At 43.9% G+C, this 21,544-nt stretch overlaps 1 long non-coding RNA gene across 1 annotated transcript in view; it reads left to right on the top strand.

The window, feature by feature from the left end:
• The window catches only part of LOC148511543 (uncharacterized), a 58,163-nt gene extending 41,697 nt beyond the window's left edge, over window positions 1-16,466 (top strand). Inside the window, exon 3 of the long non-coding RNA XR_015868719.1 lies at window positions 13,687-16,466. This is a non-coding gene — a long non-coding RNA (uncharacterized LOC148511543). The remainder of the gene's footprint in view (window positions 1-13,686) is intronic.
• The last annotated feature ends 5,078 nt before the right edge of the window (window positions 16,467-21,544 follow it).

Below are 21,544 nucleotides of genomic sequence, written 5' to 3'. Positions count from 1 at the left end.
ACCGACCAACTTGTACAGGTATGTGTGACTGAGGTAGGTGGGTGTGTAATAAAGTTTTACTTTAGATGGTGTTTGTACTGTCTTTTTTAACTATTTATTTTACAGTGGAGGTACGGGTGCTGGCCGCCTCCTGGCACTTGTAGTCCCACAAGTGCAAAAGGGCAGGCATGCTGGCACCTGAAGTTCAACTGTAAATTACAATAGTTTATAACTATTTAACACATTATTACCCCCGTACCCACAGCCCAGTGGTGCGAGGCAGAGCCCTGGGCTTCAGCCCAAGCAGGGGGTTTTGGGAGAGGGGGGACCCCTTCTTGGGGTGGTCTTCACCTCCCCTGATATCCCTTGCTTGGGCATGACCGGCTTAGGGTGTGAATGCTTCTGCCAAGGAGTCCCGGTGATAGGGTCTACTGGCTCTTGCATTAAACCGTGGTTGGTTTGGGTTCGGTGCTGGTTTTAAATATAGGGGGATCCTTACGTATTCTCCCCCCTATATTTAAAACCAGCACTGGTCTTGCAGCCAGGTGCTGGTTCTAAAATTATGAGGGAATCCTATGTTTTTTTTTTATATAAAAACACTTTAAATTAGGTACACATGCAGAAACGTACACAAATCACATTCTTCTGTGCATGTTTCTGCAAAACTCGCAGCACAGGAGGTGGACTGTTTAAAACTTCAATTTCTCTGCTAGTTTGCTTAAATCTCACCCGAGATTGTAATCTCGATTCTTGGTAAATTCCCGAGTTGCATCTTTTTCATGAAAAGTACTTCCGAGTTTGCCCGATGGTGAGTTGTTTCTAGTTTGCGATCTTACCTAAGTTTTATGACTGAGAAGAGAGAACTCTCTCCCAAATTCACCTGACTTTGGCCCTCATTCAGAGCAAGACGCTCTGAGCAGAGCGCAAGCTCTGAATGAGGGCCATCCTCCATAATTATGGAGCGTCCTCCTGGACGCTCATATAGCTGTGGGTCACCACCCCATCTGGGAGGCACGCCCCCGGCACGCCCACCAAAGGGGGCGTGCTGTCAATCAACATCGACAGCACGCTCCCTTTGATCAGACACAACGAGCGAAGGAAAGTCCTTCACTCGTCGCTTCTGGCGCATGCTCACGACGGAGCTCCCGCCGTCGTGCGCATGCGCAGTGCACACCATCGACCCACTTGCAAGCGGACAGCCGCTTGCGAGTGGGTCTGAATCAGGCCCTTTGTCTTTAGTAAATTTGTGAGATGAAAAATAGGCCTAAACTCACCCGAGATTGTCATCTCGACCGAATTTGAATCTTAGTAAATTTACCCCTAGCTCTCTCACAACTGCAGTCCCACAGATAAACCATATTTTGAATTACAATTCACTGTCAAAGTTTTTTCTATTTTTAAGTATAAAAATCCCAGATTTGCAAAGTTTGTTTAGAAATTGTTGCAAAACTACCAAAAAACCCGCCCAAATAAATTACTTGCCTCTTACATTGTATTGCATTGCTTGTTGCGTGTGATATACATCCTTTTTCCTGGTGCTCATAAAAGTTTAAAAAGAGGAGAACATAGAAGGCCTGATTTGGAGGTGAACACTTTTGCAGCAGCGGTTGTTTTTTTGCAGAGTCACAGCAACAATAATATGCAAATGGTTTCAGCCTTTTACTTGTGTACCAGCATGCACCTGACTATACAAGCCCTAAGATACCAACTTTCAATAATCATGGCTAGTGCAACTTTGCCAGTGGTTCTGAACACTCCACCATTTGTGTGCAGCATCGACTTTTGCACCAGACTATGGCAGGTGAAGTGTTCTTTCTGAAATTTGGCTGAACATGGCCTTTGTGGCTATGGCTCTGGATCTGAGAAATACAGCCGCATTCACAAACACGCACTTGACACTCCCATAACATGCCCCTGGGAAGGCCTTTTTTTTTATTCACTTCAGGCCACTTCCCAGTCACCACTGAGGAACACTTTAGATTTTGCCACACCATTCCTATTGCCAACTCTTTCATACACAACAACATAAATTCTGTAGAGCTCACTGAACTGTGCATACATTGGTATCACCCCTGGCCCTAAATGTTTTGATCTTGAAAAAAGCAATGAATTATGCAGTGAAAAACAATACAATATATTGGTATTATGCAGGGAAGTGCAGTCCGGGTAAGCAGAGCCTCCCCAGTCATAAACCCTTCCCTATCATTCTCCCTGTCATGCTCCAGAGTTTTGATATAAAAACTGTGTTTTTATTAGGGGTGTGCACTGGCCACTTTTCTTGTTTTGTGTTTTGGTTTTGGATCTGGATCTTTCTTCGTGTTTTGGATCTGGATTGGTTTTGCCAAAACCACCCTTCCGTGTTTTGGGTTCTGGGTTTTGTGTTTTGGATCTGTATTTTTTTTTTAAAAAAGCATAAAAACAGCTAAAATCACAGAATTTGTGGGTTTTTCTGCACCTATGCTATTATTAACCTCAATAACCTTAATTTCCACTCATTTCCAGTCTATTCTTAACACCTCACAATAGTGTTTTTATGTCCAAAAGGTTGCACCGAGGTAGCTGGATGACTATGCTAAGCGACACGAGTGGGTGGCACAAATACGTGGCCCAATTAGGAGTGACACTGCAGTGGCAGACAGGATGGCAGTTTGAAAAACTAGGCCCTAAACAGTACATAATGCAAAGAAAAAAAGAGGTGCAAGATGGAATTGTCCTTGGGACCTCCCACCCACCCTAATGTTGTATAAACAGGACATGCACACTTTATCAAACCAATCATTTCAGCGCCAGGGTCTTCCACACGACTGTGGCTGAACTGATTGGTTCATTTGGGCCCCCACAAAACAAGCTGGCAATTAATCTGTCCCTGCACAAACTGGCTCTACGGAGGCAAGATGTTGTCCTCATCCTCCTCATCCACCGATTCCTCACCCTCTTCAGTGTTGTGTACATCCTCATCCTCACAGAGTATAAATTCGTCCCTGCTGGAACCCACCACCACAGGTCCCTCTGCACGTTCTGGAGGCTGGTCTCCCTGGAAGAGTTGATAATTAATTTTTATGAATATCATCTTCTCCACATTTTGTGGAAGCAACCTCCTATGCCTTTCGCTGACAAGGTTCCAGGCTGCACTAAACACTCTTTCAGAGTACACACTGGAGGGGGGGCAACTCAGGTAAAATAGAGCCAGTTTGTACACAGGCCTCCAAATTGCCTCTTTTTCCTGCCAGTACAGGTACGGACTGTCTGACATGCCTACTTGGATGCTGTCACCGATGTAATCCTCCACCATTCTGTCAATGGTGACAGTATCATATGCAGTGACAGTAGACATGTCAGAAATTGTCGCCAGGTCCTTCAGTCCGGACCAGATGTCCAAACTTGGTCCTGCCTGCCCTGCATCACCGCCAGTGGGTTGCTTAAGATACCTAAGTTTTTTTCTGGCAGCCCCATTTGCAGGAGAAAATGAAGAAGGAGCTGTTGACGTGTCACGTTCTGCTTCAGCTGACAGTGTTTTCACCAGCAGGTCTTTGCACCTCTTCAGGCTTGTGTCGGACGGAAAGAGAGACACCACATAGGCTATAAACCTAGGATCGAGCATGGTGGCCAAAATGTACTGGTCTGATTTCAACAGATTGACAACCCTGGAATCCTGGCAAAGTGAATGAAGGGCTTCATCGACAAGTCCCACATGCCGAGCGGAATCGCTCAGTCTTAGCTCCTCCTTCACTTTCTCCAGCTGCTTCTGCAAAAGCTTGATGAGGGGAATGACCTGACTCAAGCTGGCAGTGTCTGAACTGACTTCACGTGTGGCAAGTTCGAAGGGGCTGGAGAACCTTGCACAACACGGAACTCCAATGTGCTTGAGTCAGCTGCATACCCCCTCTTTTGCCTATGTCATAGGTGGATGTATAGGCTTGAATGGCCTTTTGCTGCTCCTCCATCCTCTGAAGCATATAGAGGGTTGAGTTCCACCGCGTCACAACCTCTTGCTTCAGGTGATGGTGGGGCAGGTTCAAGAGTGTTTGCTGGCGCTCCAGTCTTCGGCACGCATTCGCTGAATGGTGAAAGTGGCCAGAAATTTTTCAGGCCACCCAAAGCGTCTCCTGCATGCCCCTGTCGCTTTTCAGAAAATTCTACAGCACCAAGTTTATTGTGTGAGCAAAACATGGGACGTGCTGGAATTTGCCCAGATGTAATGCCCGCACAATATTGGTGGCATTGTCAGATATCACAAATCCCCAGGAGAGTCTAAGTGGGGTTAGCCACTGGGCGATGATTTCCCTCAGTTTCTCTAAGAGGTTGTTGGCGGTGTGTCTCTTACTGAAACCGGTGATACACAGTGTAGACTGCCTTGGAACGAGCTGGCATTTCTGAGCTGCTGCTACTGGTGACGCTGCTGTTGTTGCTGCGTAAGGTGATACATCTACCCAGTGGGCTGTCACAGTCATATAGTCCTTAGTTTGCCCTGTTCCACTTGTCCACATGTCCTTGGTTAAGTGGACATTGGGTAAAACCGCATTTTTCAGGACACTGAGGACACTTTTTCTGACATTTCTGTACAGACTCGGTATCGCCTGCCTAGTAAAGTGAATCTAGACGGGATTTGGAACCGGGGACACACTACCTCCATCAATTTTCTAAATCCCACTGCACTAATGGCGGATACTGGATGCACGTCTAACACCAACATAGCAGTCAAGGCCTCAGTTATACGTTTTGCTTCAGGATGACTGCTGTCGTACTTCATCCTCCTCGCAAAAGACTGTTGGAAGGTCAATTGTTTAGTAAAAGTAGTGGTGTTCCTACTTCCTCTCTGGGATGATAAACCACAACCAGCAGCAGCAACAGAAGCAGTTGCAGCAGTAGGCGTAGCAATGCAGGATCCTCCGGAGGAATCCCGGATAGGAGAGTCAGTCATGCCAGTGACATCGCCTGCAGGACTACTTCCAATCCTGACTAAGGAGGAAATTGACGAGGAGGGAGTTGACGGTGTGGTTTGCAGGCGCTTGGATACAACAGGACAATGGGATTTAGGTGTCCCTGGACTGCTTACGGTCTTAGCCAAAGTTTCTGAACTTGACAGTAACTTTTTATGAACGCGCTGCAGGTGCCGTATAAGGGAGGATGTTCCTAGGTGGTTAACGTCCCTACCCCTACTTATTTCATCTTAACATACGGTACATATGGCAAGACAGTTGTTGTCCGGATTTGGATAGAAACATTGCCAGACCAAAGAGGTGGAATGTTTGGTCTTCTGCCCAGGCATGACCATGATGGGCTTTTTCATCCCATGGACAACAACTGTCTCCCCCAGAGCCTGATTTAAACAAACCACATCACCATCAGAATCTCCTCGCCAACTTCCTCCTCAGCTCCAGCTACACCAGTATCCTCAACCTGTTGTACTTCAACAGTGACATCTTCAATTTGCATATCAGCAAGTGGACTGTGGGTGCTCCTTTCAGCACTTGCAGGGGGCGTGCAAATGATGGAAAGAGCCACCTCTTCCCGTCCAGTGCTGGGAAGGTCAGGCATCGCAACCGCCACCACACTATGGACTCTGCTTGGGGATTTGTGATATCTTCTTAGAACGCACAGTTCTTCGCTGTGCTTTTGCCAGGTTAACTAATTTGATTTTTTTAGCGGGAGGAGGGCTTCCATCGTCATGTGAAGCTGAACCACTAGTCATGAACATAGGGAAAGACCTTAGCTGTTCCTTGCCACTCCGTGTAGTAAATGGCATATTGGCAAGTTTACGTTTATCCTCAGATGATTTAAATGTTATTTTAAGGTCATTTTCCTGAACTTTGTCATTTGGGATTGTATGTGCCCTCTACTATGACATTGGGCAACGGCCTTGGCAGACTACGTTGATGGCATGTTATCGTCTATGTCATGACTAGTGGCAGCAGCTCCAGCACTAGGAGGAAGTGGTTCTTGATCTTTCCCTATTTTATTTTTATTGGAGAAAGTTTGGTCCTCCATTTATGTTATATTGATATAAACGTGCGGCTAAGGCGCACACAAACACAGAAAATAATTTTTTTATTTTTGTTGGAGACTAGTGCACTTTGTGGGTTACACTACACTTTAAGAAATGAGCCAGCCGGCTCTTTACTTATCTGACACAGGCGCACGCTTGGCGCTGCTCCTTTGTTGATGCACGTGCAGCCACAGTGCACACAATTCACAAACACAGAAAATATTTTTTTATTTTGTTTGGAGTACCCTTTGGGGGTTACAGCACCCTTTAACGGACAAGCCAGACGGCCCTTTACTTATGGGACACAGGCGCACGCTTAGCGCTGCTCCTGTGTTGTTGCACGTGCAGCCACAGTGCACACAATTCACAAACACAGAAAATATTTTTTTATTTTGTTTGGAGTGCACTTTGGGGGTTACAGTACCCTTTAACAGTCAAGCCAGCCGGCCCTTTACTTATGACACAGGTGCATGCTTGGCGCTACTTTGATGATGCACGTGCGGCTACTGCACACACTATTCACAAACACAGAAAAAATATTTATTTTTTTGCACTTTTGGGGGAGCACCCCTGATGGACAGAGCACCCCCTAGACAACACTACAGCACCCCTTTAGGACTGGCACACTGCACAGGACTTTGGAGTGGTCACAGCCCCTATGGACAACTGACTGCACAACACAGCCAGCCCCTATGGACTTTGGAGGAGTGGACACAGCCCCTATGGACAACAGTAGCACAGCACAGCACAACACTACACTGCACTACACTACACAGCCCAGCCAGCCCTAACTCCCACCCTCCCTCTTCACTGTCCACAGCCGAGTGAGAAAATGGCGCTGACGCGGGTACCTTATATAGAATCCTAAACCCGCGAGACTCGGAAGGCGGGATAATGACGTTTTGCCTCGATTTCAGATCCGAATCAGGCGAGATATATATATATATATATATATGAGATATGCCGGTCAGATTCCTGGAGAGCTGACAACAATCAAATTTAGGGGTTTCAAATCCCAGTTCGGTTCTGCAGTCAGTTTGGAACTCGGATTTAAAAATGTGTCTAAATTACGTGATGTTAGATTTTTTTTAATAATTTTTTTTTAATTCAGAACCAAAACATGAGGGTGGTTTTGCAAAACCACGAAGATGAATCGGGACAAATCCATGAGAGTGTCCTATTTAGTCCATGTATGATCCTCAGCTTGGCAGAAAAAAATACACTCAGAATGATGGGACTTATTCATCACAAAGCCCCTTTCCCAAATGAGGAAGAAGTGCAAATACACAATCCTAGTCAGACCATAGGGAATCCTATTGTAGTGTACTGCAGAGTTAATGTATGCTAATAGCATAATATACACACTACAGTTTATATTATCTTATGCTATTAGGATAATTAACGTAAATTGCATGAAACTACATATTACACAAATTTTATATTTTTTTTAGCATAATTTCTTTGTGCTTTTGTTTTTGGTCTAAATTGAATTCAACTTAACTTCTGTGTTATTATATATGTTGCATATTCTATTTTTGCTAAATATTTACTGTATATTACTGGTTGTTTGTAGTGTCCATTTTAAATTGTCTGTACAAGAGTTTTTCCTACTTCTTCACAGTCTAATTCATTTTCGCTCCTGATTGTGTACTAGTTGGCTTCCAGCGATTTTGCAGGGGGTTGTCATATTATATTTTCAGTGTAGGTAAAGACTTTAAATTGGATTCTGTAAGACATTTTGATGGAATGCAGTGGGGGGAAACAAGTCAGAGACTTGGACAGGCACAGGAAAAATACAATAGTCACTATGGAGTTAAGAAGTTTTACTAGTGTCAAGGGTAAAAAAGAGTATCATCCTGGCAATGATGTGACAGGCTTGGTAGAGAGAGCTGACCTATGGCACACATTCCCAAGGGAGAGAGGGTACACATTCCCAAGAAGAAACTCGTGTTGCATTTTTGTAGGCTTAGCTTACTGGTGTTTTCTGCCAATTGAAAATAGACACTTGGGGGTAAATTTACTAATTGAGAGTTTTTCGAAGTGAGTTTTAGAAGAGTTGTTGTCCATAGCAACCAATCAGATTCTAGCTATTATCTTACAGAAGGTGCTAGTAAAAGTTAAATAGAATGTGATTGGTTGCTATGGGCAACATTTCTTCTAAAACTCACTTCTAAAAACTCTCACTTTAGTAAATTTACCCCTTGGACTCTGGGGCCTATAGTATGTATTATCTTGCAAAAACAGTCCTATTATTGTTTCACAATGCGTAAAAAAAATAATTGGCGGAATGTAGCAAAAGATTTATGGGCAAAATTGCATTACGAAAACCACTGTGAGTTGCAGAACTATTTTCGGCATGTGATATTATTTATACTTATCACAAATGTGTTGACCAACTGGAATCTTATGCATTGCGCATGTGCAGGGAAAGAAGCAGAGCATGTGAGTTATTCAGATTCCCAAACAAGTCCCTTGTTTTTTCTGTCCGTGGAGGAAGAGAAAATTAATTAAGTTATTCAATTTAAATATATCATATATTGTGGATCCATTTACTTACATGTGTCAAATAATTATGGCTCAATCAAAACAGAATGTGATGAAGGATCCTGCTCACTAGTAACAAGTACTGTAGGCCAAGGAAAAGGAGAAGTTGGAAAACATGGGAGGTCCTCCCATACATGGGTGGGCTCTCAGACCCCCCTCTCTTAAGGGGGGAATCCAAATGTAGGAGGGCTTTTTAAAAAAAAAAATAAACACAGCGCTGAGTTTTCCTGCAGGTTTTGTTATTAAATTAGGGGACTAAAAATAGGATTCAGAGGTTTCTATAGAAATCACTGAGTCTTATTTCTCGCAGTTAAAGTCTGATTTAAATAGTTAATTTTTGGAAAAATCAGCGGAACTTGCTTGCTATGCTGTTGGGGGGCGGCGGAAGGTGGCAGTGCGGAGGGGGAAGGCTGCCTCCTATACTACGGAGGGCGGGGGTGGGGGCGAAAGGCTGCTCGCTATGCTGGGAGGGGAGAGAGGGAGGGAGGAGGAGGCTGCTTGTCACACTGTGGGGGAGGGCTGGGTGCAGCAGTGTAGGCTGCTTGGGGATTGGTTAGAAGGGGCAGGCTAGGGGCAGGGCCCTGGACCATGATGCTGATGCTGCTTTGCGTGCCAGCAGCAGCAGTTCAACTTCGAACAAAGGTCACTCCAGGGCCAGATTTCTAGAGGTAGGGGGTCCCGGCAATGGGCCCCTTGAAACCTTGATGGTACCTAGGTGGGTACCTAGGTTGGTTAATGGTAAATTCGGCCCTGCCTACTGCTGCCACTGCATCTGTTGCTGCTGGGAGTCGTTCATCATCCTAGAGAGGAAGTTGGAACACCACTACTTCTTTTACTAAGCAATTGAACATCCAACAGTCCATTGTGAGGAGGATGAAGTATGACAGCAGTCATCCTGTTGCAAAGCAGATAACTGAGGCCTTGACAGCTATGTTGGTTTTAGAAGTGCATCCGGTATCCACCGTTAGTGCAGTGGAATTTAGACAATTGATGGAGGTAGCGTGTCCCCTGTACCAAATCCTGTCTAGATTCCACTTCACTAGGCAGGCAATACCGAGAATGAACAGAGACGTCAGAAAAAGTGTTCTCAGTGTCCTAAAAAATGCGGTTGTAAGTGAAAGAGGGCAGACTAACGACTATATTACTGTGACAGCCCACTGGGTAGATGCATCACCTTATGCAGCAACAACAGCAGCAACACCAGTAGCAGCATCTCAGAAACGCCAACTTGTTCCAAGTCAGGCTACATTGTGTATCACTAGTTTCAATAAGAGGCACACCACCAACAACCTCTTAGAGAAACTGAGGGAAATCATCGCCCAATGGCTTACCCCTCTTAGACTATCCTGGGGATTTGTGATAACTGGCAACGCCACCAATATTGTGTGGGCACAATAAATTTGGTGGTGCAGAAATTTTTGGAAAAATGACAGGGGTATGCAGGAGATGCTTTGGGTGGCCCGAAAAATTTTGGGACACTTTCACCATTCAGTGACTGCATGCCAAAGACTGGAGCACCACAAAACACTCATTAACCTGCCCCGCCATCACCTGAAGCAAGAGGTTGTAACGCGGTAGAAATCAACCCTCTATATGCTTCAGAGGATGGAGGAGCAGCAAAAGGCCATTCAAGCCTATACATCCACCTATGACATAGGTAAAAAAGGGGGTATGCACCTGACTCAAGTGCAGTGGAGAATGATTCCCGTGTTGTGCAAGGTTCTCCAGCCCTTTGAACTTGCCACAGGTGAAATCAGTTCAGAGACTGCCAGCTTGAGTTAGGTAATTTCCCTCATCAGGCTTTTGCAGAAGCAGCTGGAGAAAGTGAAGGAGGAGCTAAGATGGAGCGATTCCACTCAGTATGTGGGACTTGTGGATGAAGCCCTTCATTCGCTTTCCAAGGATTCGCTTTCCAAGGATTGAGGGTGGTCAATCTGTTGCAATCAGACCACAACATTTTGGCCACCATGCTTGATCCCAGGTTTAAAGCCTATGTGGTATCTCTCTTTCCAGTGGACACGAGCCTGCAGAGGTGCAAAGACCTGCTGGTGAAAACACTGTCAGCTGAGGTGGGACTTGACACTTCAACAGCTCCTTCTTAATTTTCTCCCGCAACTAGGGCTGCCAAGAAACAACTACGATATCCTAATCAATCCACTGGCAGTGATGCAGGGCAGGCAGTACCAAGTTTGAACATCTGGTCCAGACTGAAGGACCTGGCAACAATTTCTGACATGTCTACTGTCACTGCATATGATACTGTCACCATTGAAAGAATGGTGGAGTATTACATCGGTGACAGCATCAAAGTAGGCATTTGTCAGACTGTACATGTACTGGCAGGAAAAAGAGGCAATTTGGAGGCCTCTGTACAAACTTACTCTATTTTATCTAATGTTGCCCCCGCTCCAGTGTGTACTCCAAAAGAGTTTTTAGTGCAGCCTTGTCAGGGAAAGCATAGGAGGTTACTTCCACAAAATGTGGAGAAGATGATGTTCATCAAAATGAATTATCAATTCTTCTGGGAAGACCAGCCTCCAGAAAGCACAGAGGGAACTGTGGTGGTGGATTCCAGCATGGACTAATTAATACTCTGTGAGGATGAAGATGTACAAAACACTGAAGAGGGTGAGGAATCAGTGGATGAGGATGAGGATGACATATTGCCTCTGTAGAGCCAGTTTGTGCAGGGACAGATTAATTGTCAGCTTGTTTTGTAGGGGCCCAAACGAACCAAACATTTCAGCCACAGTCATGTGGCAGACCCTGGTGCTGAAATGATTGGTTTGTTAAAGTGTGCATATCCTGTTTATACAACATAAGGGTTGATGGGAGGACCCAAGGACAATTCCATCTTGCACCTATTTTTTTTCTTTGCATTATGTACTCTTTTGTCCTAGTTTTTCAAACTGCCATCCTTTCTGTCACTGCAGTGCCACTCCTAGATGGGCCACGTGTTTGTGCCTCCCACTTGTGTCGCTTAGCATAGTCATCCAGCTATCTCGATGCTACCTTTTGGGCTAAAAACAATTTTGTGAGGTGTGCAGAATAGACTGGAAATGAGTTGAAATTAATGATATTGAGGTTAATAATAGTGTAGGATAAAAAAAAAAACTTTTTCTGTGATTTTAGCTGTTTTTATGCTTTTTTAAAAAAAAAAACAGATCCAAAACCAAAACACAAAACACGGAAGGGTGGTTTTGGCAAAACCAATCCAGATCCAAAACACAAAGAAAGATCCAGATCCAAAGCCAAAACACAAAACACGAAAAGTGGCCGATGCACACCCCTACTTTGTAGTTCATATTTCAACATTAATCCAACCTTTCCAAAATAGCAAACAGCAGCCTTCTATGTGTATGTTTAGGCCAAAAAAATCTGCACTCTAAAATGATAGTGTATTTTTCATTTTTATTTTTTCAAATTTTTCCTGTATCAATTTAAACTCTTACTATATGTAGGAATAATATAGTCCTGGAAGTCTACCATTTTTTTTAAGTAGATAATCTACTACATTTAAATTAGGGGACCTATTTCTATTTGAAACAAGATGGGGGAGATCTGGACTTTAGATCTGCCCATCTGTGTAAAATTATTGTGTACTTTTTAAAGTTATTGTCTATTAACCAACAGACAATAACTACTAAAGAGGCACATTGTTTGAAAGAAGAAGATTCTCTCTTTCACAGCTGGGTAGCCACATGCATATGTGGGCTAGTATGGGGGATATCCATCAATGTAAACATTTTTTTTCCCATAGCACTGCGCGTTATTGTCTTGTGATCATGATCAACAGACAGTAGCTGATAAGGTGGCCACATCATTTGAAATATGGGATACCCCTATTTCATATGTGGATGACCCCACAATTACATATGTAATTTTGGTATACAGAAAACGTCAATTGCAGAGTAATATTGCCTGATGATCATAGGTGATTATCAGACAATAGCCAATAGTAATGGGCCACATACTTTGAAAGAGGGGATTCCCCTATTTGAAATATGAGTGCCCACACAGTGGCAGCTGTTATTATGGAGATGGTAGGTCATGTAGTGGCCTTGTTTCCATATATGGAAAACTTTTGTGTTCCATAACATGGTGTAAAATTGTCTGGTGATCACAAGTGATACCCAGACAATGGGCGAGATTGAAAGATTTATTGTAAACGCACAGATGCTGCATCTTTGCTAAAATAAGTAAAAGTCGCAGGAGAAATATTGCATTAATAGATCCCCACTGTGATCCAATGACTGCGTTGAATGATGCAGCATTGGATCCACTGTGTGAACATCAGGTGGCAATCAGACATCTAAATAAACCCCAGGATACTTGCAATGTCTACCAAAATAATGCTATCGTGGCGAGGGAAGTTGCATCAAAGGAAGCAGCCACTGGCTTCAGCACACCCAGAAAATGGGGCCCACCCCCCCCCCCCATTTTTTAAAATGCTCCCTGTCACCACCCAAAACACCCTTATCATGTCAAATATGCTGTGGCTTTCAGGGCACTGCAGCTGACATTACAGGACCAGATCTGCACATGCACAGTATGGTTCCTGCACATGTGCAGATAAAGAAATATCGGAGATTTAAGTGAACATTGAAGTTCCATAAATCTTTGATTTAGGCTCAATTGGCCTGAATAAAAGGTGCATGCCATTACAGCAGCAACTGGTGGTCTTTGCACTGAGATGCCCAACTAGCTGGGGCGTAAATCTGCCGCTGTGTGTATTAAGACACACTAATGGTTAAACCATTGGATGCGCCGTCGATGATTGCAGCTGCTCAATGTAATTGCAATTTCCCCATCTGAACATGGCTTCAGGGGGCAGTGTTAATGCATCTTCAGATGCAGTCATTGACCTCACCATGACCACAACATGTCCATGCCCCCTTGTTATCTCCCTGAAATGCTCACCGAATTTGAATGCACCCAGTGGTAACTATCAGGACACGCGTAGCATATAGTACTTTTAACAGATATGACTTGTACACTAATTTATTAATTATACATAAAGATAACTCAGGATGTTTGCAGCTAAATGTTAGTCCTGCTACTCATATTTTACATTTGGAAAAAAATTCTGTATTTTTAAAGCATTAATACTTCAATAATTTTATATTTTGCACAAAATATAAATATTATTCTAAATTATTTATTTTCTTTTTTTGCAGAATTATCTCCTGTACTTACTACCCCCACTACCACTTCAACTACTGGTACTACAACAGCAATTACCCATGATCCCAGCACCTCAACAGCCTCCACCACCATCCCTGTAACTAGCACCATGACAACCACCACCCCTGAAAACACAACCCCCTCTGAAACCTCCACCACATCTAAAATGACCAATACTACCACAGACCCCAAAATGACCACCATTTCCACCTCCCCAGAAACCACCACCATAGCAACCAGCCCTGAACTCTCCACATACAGAGATTCTACAGGCATTACAACCCCCGTTTTTAAGGAACCATGCACTAACACATCTATACAAATAATTGTGATTCCAAAAATACATAGTTATCCCAAACAAGACATAGCTGTCACAGCTGTACAAAGCAGAAGTAAAATAAGTGTCCGTTTTTTATCACAATTAATAGACAATAAAGAGGTAAAAAGCCTAGAAATTAGGGATATTATAACTGTTAATATAAAAATAAAGACTACTCGTGCTAGTAAAATCTACTTTAAAACCACAAACTTAATTTCCCCTAATGCACTCATAATTCATATCGGTGGTGGAGAAGCTGAACATATTAGTAACCAAACTACTGTAAACACAACTCCAAACACCGAAAATCCGGGGACCAACTGCCCCAATCCAGTTCATAACAACACAGCCGGTGCGGGAAACAAGTGCTCTACATTCACATCAGCTTCTACAGCATCAGTAATTACCAGAAGCACGAGAGAGATCATCGACCTAAGTCCAGGTGGACTTTCCCAGAGCTGCCCTAACTACTAACATTGTGTTATCTTGAATGCCACAAGTCTTCTTACTGTTTTTGACATCTCAACGTGTGGAATTATAGAGGACTGCCATATTCTTTCTTTCTAAAGGGTATATTAACAGCTTACATTTAATTTTATGAAAGCTACTGTTGACATACATTAGAAGTTATGGTTATTTTATGATGTAATAAAGTCATTAGTTTGTCTTCCCTATGTATAAAGCAAAAGAAGCTATAGAAACATTTCATGCAAAGGGGCATATTTATCACAATCTGCAATTTAAATGCGACTGTGGTATGAAAATTTGGCCAACTGCTTCGTGTAGTCAGATATATTGCCAGAATTTATCATTAATCAGGAGATGCTGGGATAGAGCTTGCAAGAAAGCCCTGTCCTGGTGAATTAATACATCTTGCTTGGAAGGCGAGGGCTTCTGCATTTGTAGTTTGTTGCATTCAGTTTTTATGCGTTTTTATATACCAGCATTCATTTAGCCCATGTGTCAATTTTACAAGCTCAGGTCAGCACCAGCATCAGGTGATACTTCCTGTGCAATCAGGTCAGCTGTATCTGTCTCCCTTCCCCATGTTAATTCATATCAAATCATGCAGCTGTAACATGTGGGTGAGATTTGTACTCATTATGTGATCAGCATCCTAAGGTGACATCAGATGTGCACGTGCAAAAAGAAAAAAATGGCAAATAGAAAAATGCAACCTGCTGCAGGGCAAAAAAATGTGAACCTGAAAAATGGCAAGCATAATTTTGCTTGTTATAAGCATAATTAGCAATTATGGCTGTAATGGATGGGGATCACTTGAAAACCATAGGACTGCCTCTGCTGACACCATCTTAAGCTTGGTAGACCTCCTTTGAACCCCTCCCTCCCCCCCACACACAAATAATTTGGACTTTATAGATTCACAAAATATTGGTGTAATATTGAATGACAAAATGCCCCAAAGTGTACATGGAGCTATCATTTGTTATTGGACAAATTTTCTTTTTTCTAATCTCCCTATATTCTTTGTATAAATGGAAAAGAGTTATAATCTACATTATTCAGCACATATTAGCAAATCAATGGAAATGTCATGCAATATTATAAAGTAATAAACACAATACATTAAAAATCTGTTAATAGGAGTGCAACAGTAAACATGATAAATTGTTTGACAATTATTGGCTTAGGGGGTGATTCAGCTGCGGATTTATGATTCCAACTCCTCCCAATTATGGCAACACATCTCCGTTTTGAGAAACGGAGGTCTATAACCACCCCCTCCCCACCCAGAAATGGCGGCAGAATGTCAATCACTGACAGTCTGCTGCCAGACTACGTGCGGAATCGTAGACCCATTCTGCACATGCTCAAATTCCTGAACATCAACAACCAGACCTTTAATATACTTTTTCTCACTAAGCAATGCAATAAAATATGCCTAGTAAATGGTAGACATAAAGAAAAATTGAAGATATGCATCAAAACTTGTGCGTCCACAGAATGGTTTCTTGAATACACATATCATGGGGCACAAAAACCATAATAATTTTCTGCTGACCAAGTGTATTGATCCTGACACTTAAAACTGAAGTAGTGTTTAACATCTACAGTATCTAAAAATAGAACATACTGTTATTTTATTTTCTACAGTATATTAGCTGTAGCAGCATTCCCATAAATGAGTATTGAATTGCTGGTAACAATACTTAACAATCAAAACTATCCAAACATAAAAGCATAATCGTAGTCAACTATTACATAATAAGTATGATTAATGTACTCTAAGTATATATTCTATTAGTCTTTTTTTGAGTATACAATTAACTTCTTTATGTTACAGTATATGTAGTTTATGTGTCCACTGAGCTGTTGTCGAATATGTGACTAGAACATGAAAACACCATGCTTGGGAAGTTCTATTTGTATGATTTTCTCTGCATAATGATAATCTTACTGGGTGTAAATAAAGGGTTCATTCTTGCACACTCATGTTTGACTGACTATATATTGGAAGAGTTATAGCAGGGCCGCAACTAGGGGGGGGGGCTAGAGGTGCACGTGCACCGGGAGGGGATTACGGGGGTGTGTGAAAAAGCAGGCTCTGCCATCTGAAAATGGCCGCCGCCGAAGAGGAGACTAATGCTAGAGGTCCTTACTGGACCTCTAGTGTCTGTCTCTTTCTTGGCGGCGGCCATTTTTGGATGGCCATTTTCAGCAGATTCCATGTGGACTAGCCATCCGCATGGACTCTGCTGAAAACGGCCTTCAAAAAATGGCCACCGCCAAGGAAGAGATAGATGATAGAGGTCCTACTGGACCTCTAGTGTCTGTTAGCAGAGCGCAATGCACACAGCGTTCCCGGAAGTGCCGGGAATGCTGGTGCTGCAGGGAGAGGATGCTGAGAGCTGCATCTTCTCCCTTCAAATGCCCCTGGCTGAGCATAAACCCCCATGGCAACGAGCATGGAACCCCATGGCAACGAGTAGGTAATTATAAAGTAATTAGAAGCATTACTGTGGGGCATAAAATGGTGTCGGGCAAATATGTAAATGGCACTTTGGTAATAGGCATTACAGAGTGTGGCATAATGTGTAATGGGCATTATGGTGTATGGAATAATGTAAATCACTATACCAGGGACGTCTGAGTAATGCACTGCCTTATGGAGGAGCAAGGACAAAATTCAGGTACGGGAAGGGAGGGGGGCGCAAAATTGCTGCCTTGCACCGGGTGACAGATATCCTAGCTTCGGCCCTGGTTATAGACATAAACATTGCAACATATTTCACTCCCCCCTGCATTATACTCCTTTATCCCCATCATTCCCCTCTTATTAATGCACAGCGGGCCTGTTTAAGAGATGGACAGATTTTAAGAGCTGCACACAAGCAGCTGTGCAGATCCATCCATCTCAGATGCAAATGCAAAAGGAGTTGTCAGTCACCTCATTGCTTTATATACGATCCCTGCACTGCAACCAAAGCAGCAGACTGGGAACACCATCGCGACTGGTTACTCCTTTGGTCAGGCTGCAGGAGCTAAAGCTTCAAACAGGCTGCCCAGTGCCTGGTCACGCAAGAGGTCAGGAATCTGCGTCCAATGAAGCAGACCCTGGCCATGTCCCTTACAGAAAATAGGGTTGACATGCCCCGTTTCTGGTAACAGCAACCAGGCATGCCCCCAAATATCACAGGACCCATTCTGCACATGCGTAGAATGGGTCCTGCACAGACGCAGACCCCTAACCTTCATAGATGTCTGTTCATTCTCGGATGAACTTACTGTACATCTCTTAATCAGGTACTAAATTTGTTACTTAACCATACCTTCCAACACTGGCAAATGGTAATTGGATCTGAGGGTTGTAGATTTGACACAGTGGTGGATTGGCCATCTCAAAGTAGACATAGAAACGCATTCTTCACAAAAAAATGCAATTTTATGGTGTTTTAATGTAAATATCTCCCAATCTACTACAAATTATGACAAATACCCTGATCATGGGATGGCGCTACAGTCCTCTGAAATTGGGACTGTCCTACAAATATCAAATGGTTAGGAGGTATGGATTAGCTGAAATATCCTCACTAGGGTGAGTGCTAGGGTTATGCATCGGTGGGGAGGGTTAGGTTTAGGGTATGGGGGGAGAGAGATTAGTCTTAGGCATTAGAGGGAGAGATTAGGTTCAGGCACCTGGGAAGGAGGGTTAGAGTTAGGGTAGGAAGAGGCAGGGGTGCAGAGAGCAGCACCAGGCCTGGGGGAAGAAGGGGTGTGGCCTAATCTTGGGAGGCGTAGCTACGCCACCTTAGAAAATAATAAAAAAACATTTTTGCAGAGCCGCATAGCTGTACTGCTCGCTGGTAGGGGATGCTGTGAGCCCCTTAGCCCGGCGCATAGCCAGTGGGGGCATGATCAGTGTGATCACTCCCCCCACAGGCATAGGAGAACGCTGTGGCTGCTACTTAGCAGCTGTGAGCAGTCTTCCAGTGTAACCCAGCACACAGCAGCAAGTGCTTTACTGCTTTGTTGTATGAAGGGGGGATGGCACCAGCCCCCATCCCCCTAAGGGCCCCTCCAGCAAGCCCAGGCCCAGGTAATTTGTACCCGCTCCCCACCCTCTCAGCATCCCTGGGAAGAGGGGGAGAGTTAGGATACCTACCGACAAGTGTCGGTATCTTAAGGCTGTCGGGATGCCGGCATCAGGATTTTATTTGCCAGGATCCTGAGCACCAGCATCCCGTACCCATCCCAGCTAAAGAATGTGAAGGATTTGCCTCACAAAATAATGGAGGGTATTGTGCAGAACAATGATAAGTGTCTCTCACTGCACCAGGCTGGTAAGTGTATTATATACAGTATTTGTCTGTATATATACCAAAAAAGTCAGGCGCTAGTAAATAACAAGTTCACAACTAGCAAGATGCTTTCTTGAAAGGGAAAACAAGCAACAAATGTTTCCTAAGAAACAGCAGATGGCATTCACTGGGTTTAGTATCAAACTGACATAAACTTGTTTCCCCTGGCCCGAGTTACCTGACCATAACCATACTGATGGCCAGTGGGGAGTCACCATGGCCAATATGACCTTGTGACATCAGGTGAAGGGCCAGGAGTGTAGTCAAGGGAGACAGCAGGAAAATGACAGGGGAAAATAGCACTACAGCAGAATGCTGTGTGCTTCCAGGATCTGTGTTCTACATTTGGTGGGAGGAGGCTGTGGGACACCAGTAGAGATGTAGGCAGCACATGGTGGCTCCATGCCTAGCATGGGCTGCAAAGTTCAAAATTCAAATTGGGGAGTCACACCAACTGTCATTTCAAACAAATCCAAACATTACTGGCTGGGACTCACTGGCAGTTTGTGTGACTCCCCTATTTGAATTTTGAACTGTGCTGCAGCCCCCCCTCCCCCACCTCTGTAGCCTCCATTGCTTGGTAGTCATTGTGCTAAAGTTCTTCACCAAATTCTCAACCACTTCCACATTGTTTTTGGCCATGTGATTACCAAGGAAGCCCTGTACCACTGCGATAAAACTGGTCTAAGCAGCTTTCTCCTTTTGAGCAAGCATTGCACTGTAGGAACTTCTAAGTCTGTTGTCCTCCAAAAACACCAGCTTTGATCTTTGACAGCTTGGGGAAGAAGTCATGAAGACTGCCAAATCCTTATCTAGATCTCTAACAAATTGTTTCATAAGGCCAACTTGATGTTTAGTGGATGCACCTTACTGGAGCCCACCAGTGGCTGCCACTTGTCCCCACACAGAGCTCTGGTGTCCCTGCTGTCCCAAAGGCAAAGAAATCAGGGACACTTGGTAAAACCACCTTGTAGACCCATTAGGAATGCCACCATTTTGAAGACAGCTGATCCCCAATGAGCTTACCATTCCCGCAGACTCCCAGCAATATGAAGCAGCATTTGGAGGTACAGTCAATGTTATTGGGCTCCCCTCTGTTAGAGTTGGACTGCTCTACAGCACCCATGTTGCAACTGCACTGAAGTACCATATATACTCAAGTATAAGTCGACCAGAATATAAGCTGAGGTACCTAATTTTACCACTAAAAACTGGGAAAACTTATTGACTCGAGTATAAGCCTAAGGTGGGAAATGCAGCAGCTACTGGTAAATTTTAAAAATAAAAAAATTGCCCCCAGTAGTAGCCCCCCTTGTAGTGCTCCCAGTAGTAGCCCCCCCTTGTAGTGCCCCCAGTAGTAGCCCCCCCTGTAGTGCTCCCAGTAGTAATCCCCCCTGGTAGTGCCCCCAGAAGTAATTCCCCCTGGTAGTGCCCTCAGAAGTAATGACCCCTGGTACTGCCCCCAGTAGTAATCCCCTCTGGTAGTGCCCCCAGTAGTAATACCGCCCTGGTAGTGCCCCCAGTAGTAATATCCCCCCTGGTAGTGCCCCCAGTAGCAATCCCCCCCTGGTAATTCCCCCAGTAGTAATCTCCCCCTGGTAGTGCCCCCAGTAGTAATCCCCCCTGGTACTGCCCCCAGTAGTAGCCCCCCCCAGTAGAGAGAGACGTAATAAATAAAAACACTTACCTGCAACCCCGCTTCTGGTCCCGACGTGGTCCTCCGGCCGCTTTGAATTATTAGAGAGACGTCATGACATCATGACGTATATCTCCCATTACCCACTGTGGGAGCCGGATGATGGCTCCTACAGTGGGAGCAGCAGCAACCGATGAGAGTCTGACAGACTCTCATCGGCTGCTAATTACAACAAACACACATCTGCCGGCAGCGGCGGTTGTGTGTTTGGCACTGTGTAGTGCTGACCGAACTCCGTCCAGTGAGCGCTACACATGCGGTACATCTGTGTCACAGAGACACAGTCTGCACCGTGGCCCACCTCATACGCAGCTGAGTGAGGTGCCCTCCAATATGTGGTGCCCTACTCAGCTGCGTAACGGGAGAACCGGCCCTGGTCACTCAAGTATAAGCCAAGGGGGGGCTTTTTCAGGACAAAAAATGTGCTCAAAAACTCGGCTTATACTCGAGTATATACGGTATCAGAAATGTCCTGGAAAATAAGAACATTTCAAAATATATCTGACCAGGTCACTAAAGCATAGTATTTGGGAAATAATTGGCATTTACTATACTCTTGGGATGTAGCTAATTAGGAAATTACATTTCAAACACAAAGACAAATAAAAAAAATAACATTTGTTACATAGCACATTTCAATACATATATATATATATATATATATATATATATATACATGAGGGTGGGTGATTCAATAAATAAGGTAACAAGACCTCTAATTGCATACATTTATTCAACTCATACATATACGCATAATCACTAGTATGGCCTTGGTACAGATTATTTTTCCACATTGTCCCTATGTTTATCTAAGTATTTGTTCCAGTGGTACACCAAGGCATCTATCTCTGCATAGAAGAAATCAGTGTCAAGCGCCTGAAGCCAGGATATGAAGACTTGCTGAACTTCACCCAGACGCTTCTTCAATGTAATCAATTGATATTCTGTTTATGAATTGTAAGAAAGAGGCTTTATATCTGATATTTTGAGAGACATAGGGAAAAAGCCTGTATCCT

This window comes from Taudactylus pleione, unplaced genomic scaffold (genome assembly GCF_031769625.1).
Source record: "Taudactylus pleione unplaced genomic scaffold, aTauple2 ptg000305l, whole genome shotgun sequence".
Taxonomy (NCBI): domain Eukaryota; kingdom Metazoa; phylum Chordata; class Amphibia; order Anura; family Myobatrachidae; genus Taudactylus; species Taudactylus pleione.
This window is presented reverse-complemented; position numbering and strand designations above follow the sequence as displayed.